We start from the raw sequence: 3,381 nt of genomic DNA, 5'->3' as shown, positions 1-3,381 counted from the left end.
GGATTCTCTCATCCCAGCCCAGTAAAACTACATATTTTACACAGTCATAAGCAGCCAAAAGGGATCTATTCTATTCAATTGCAAATGATCTAGATAAGACTGAGAATAAGATACTGCACGGGACATAGCAGAGTTGGTCAAGTTGAGTGGAGATGAGTTTGCTATTTGGCACAGCTTTTTGCATCAATAAAGCAAGTAAAAGGTGTGAAAGATAAAAAAAAGGGTGAAAGTGTGAAAAGTGAATTGGCCAAATTGAGGTGCATATAAAGTTTTTGCTTTCTTTCAATTCACTAATGGGGCTCATTTGAATCAGGTGAATTGAGTTCTGCTTTTGGAAACTGGGTTAAGAAGGGGTGCACCGGTCCTGGAGGTACTGCAATACCAGGTCAATGCGTGCAGTGGACAGAGCAAGATTTTTTCCATCTCCTTGTTCTAAAAATCCATTTAATATATGGTCCCCAGAGAGGGGACGTATCAGATATTAAACTGATAAGAACAGATTTAATTTTTTTTTTTTTCTGTTTATCAGTAGGACTTCAAAATAACAAAGGTGATCGCCTCCCGTTGCCTGGGAACCATCCAGGCACAAGAGGGCTATGTGTCACCAGAAGGCGCACACACTTCCTCAAGGCCGGCAGACGTGCAATCCCAGGCACCTTCCAGTACCGACCAAGGTAGCGTCCTCCGAAACTACACTTGATCTTAGCCAAAAGGCCGAGAAGCTATAACCCGAATTGGTTACGGCCTTGAGTGGCACCCTGGCCTATACCGGACACATCTTAGGGAGAGGGAGACAAACCCACGCCTACAGAAGACATTTTGTCACCCAAGCCAACCCTTGAAAAGGCTGTTTTGCAGAGCAAAAACAAGAAGAATGGTGCTTTTTGCAGCCGCCGCCCACTGCAATGAATCTGAATAACTCCTCCTTTTGGACACAAGCACCTCCCCTCCCCCTTGCAGTCTTTCCAATTCATGATACAAAAAGACGGACGGACAGGACAGGACAGGACAGGCTGCCTGACTTTCCGTCACTGCCACCCTTTGCCATCCTTGCCCGTAGAAAGCCCTTTCATCATCCCCAAACCCTAATCTTTTCCCTTCCCTTCCCAGATGCGTCTCACTCCCTTTCATTAGGAAGTGAGCGCAGCCTTTTCTCCGTTCTGCACATGCGCGACGTTAAACACAAATGCGCAGGCGTGCGTTCCATTACCCTCACTGCATTCCACTCCCATACAGGAAGTGGGCGCAGCTATTACTACGGTCGCACATAAAAGAACCCACGGCCACCACTGCACATAGCTGACTCCACCACAGGACACCCACTTCTACACCAACGCAGGTAAGACAGGATCGGCACCTCTATGCTCCCGTTACAATCAGGCTCAGTCACCATGTGATAACGCTCTCAACTCTTTAGTTGCAGGCTCCCCTTGCTTCACCTCCACTGGCTGTGCTGCCATTTCCTCTCCCACCTGGAAGGTATACTTTATTCCACTATTTTCCTGTTTCTCTCTTCCCCCTTTTCCCATAACCTACTTTTATCTGCATTTGTGGGGTATCTATATGCTATTTACATCATAGTTTTATTCATTAATATGGAAGGGAAGAGTGCCCATGAGAGTGTTGAACTGCGGAGAGCAAGAGATTAAGCTGCTCCGATTTGCCACCATTGATAAGCTGTTCTCAGTAGATACACATGCTATCCAAACAGCAGCATCCACCATTGCTTCAGCCCACCCATTCAGTGACAGCTCACCAAGTCAGCCAGAGGAGTGGTGTAAGGAATTACACGTAGGCACTGACTCCACACCTTCACATCACAAGAAGGGGGTCTACAGGCTAGTGCAAGAATACGAGCAAGTCTTCAGCAAACATCCGCTAGACTTTTGAAGAATAAAAGGGGTCAAACACTACATCCCCACAAGTGCACACCCACCCATCTAAGAGAGATATAAGCCAAAACTACCTGCACATTACCAGTGTACCAAGGACATGTTGAGCAACATGAAGGAGGCTGGGGTTATCCGTGACAGTTGTAGCCTCTGGGCAGCTCCGTTGGTCCTGTTAAAGAAGAAGGACAGCACCACTCCCCTGTATTGAGGAATAGCTAGCTGCATTGAGAACTGCAAATTATTTTTCTACCCTTGATCTCACTAGTCGCTATTGGCAAGTGTCCGTTGCTGAGGCAGACCGGGAGAAGACCGCCTTTGCCACCCCGATGGGTCTCTGCGAGTTCAAAAGCATGCCCTTCGAGCTGTGCAATTTGCCAGGAACCTTCCAGAGGCTGATGGAATGCTGCTTGGGACACCGAAACTTTGAAACGGTACTGCTATACCTTTATGATGTTATTGTTTATTCTAAAGCAAACAAGATTTTAGGGTGTATAAAAAGGGAGATTAGATCCGGTGATCCCAACGTATTGTTACCCCTCTATAAATCACTTGTAAGGCCACATCTGGAATATGGGGTAAAGTCCTGAGCAGGTTGATAACCATTGGTTTGAGCATGGTAGGGTGTAGTGCGCATCTTCCTGCATCGGTAAAAGCTGCAGAAGTCCTTGAAGATTTCCGCTTCAAAGGCTGTGCCTTGATCTGTGAGGACTCTCTCTGAGTAGCCATGAGGTCTGCATAAGTGTGCTTGGAAGACCTTCGCTGCAGTATGGGCCATTAGATCTTTGACTTGTACCACAACCATAAATCTCGAGTAGTTGTCTACCATCGTAAGTGCATACGTGAGCTCGCCTCGATATTCTGCAACAAAACTCCCTTTTTCGATTTCAGTTTCAGCAAACACTCCTCTTCCTGTAGAAAATATTTATCATTACCTAAGACAGTCATTCTAATGCATGACAATATTAAGGCAATTTAGTTAAAACTTGTTTTAACTCACCTTTAAGGGGATTGATGTATTTCATGGTCAATCCAGGTTTGTCAGTGATGGCACTGACATAATGTATGGCGTCTTTTTCGGGCGTTATCCTTTGCCTTTTCATTGTGAAAATCCAGTTGCCTATATCAAAGCAAATTCTACTACTTGTAAAGTATGCAGAAAATGAAATGTAGAACATATAACATCAACTGCTTAGGAACGCATCATAGGTTAGTACTTAAAAGGATATTGTCATGTTCTAGTCATAATGCAAGCTGGACATTTTTCATGTTACCCTGTAATCGCCGGCCTGTTCTAATGCTCACAAGCCAAGATATAGGCTCAGCTGCTAAGGCTTCCCTCTGCCTTCTGAATGAAACTTGAATATGTCTGGGTCACTGTGTATATAGCAGGTGCTCAGAAAAAATAACAGTCAATTCAATAGAAATAGCTCTGGCACACTATAGTGATCAATAACGTAAGAAAAGAACTCTTGGGATGCTGAAAATTCTT

At 45.0% G+C, this 3,381-nt stretch overlaps 1 pseudogene; it reads right to left on the bottom strand.

Annotated features, from left to right (window-relative positions):
- Window positions 1-348: 348 nt before the first annotated feature.
- LOC142257308 (U2 spliceosomal RNA) lies at window positions 349-555 on the bottom strand (annotated as a pseudogene).
- Between the last annotated feature and the right edge of the window lie 2,826 nt (window positions 556-3,381).

This window comes from Anomaloglossus baeobatrachus, chromosome 11 (genome assembly GCF_048569485.1).
Source record: "Anomaloglossus baeobatrachus isolate aAnoBae1 chromosome 11, aAnoBae1.hap1, whole genome shotgun sequence".
NCBI lineage: Eukaryota > Metazoa > Chordata > Amphibia > Anura > Aromobatidae > Anomaloglossus > Anomaloglossus baeobatrachus.
Note: the sequence above shows the minus strand (reverse complement) of the source record. Positions and strands in the feature narration are given on the sequence as shown.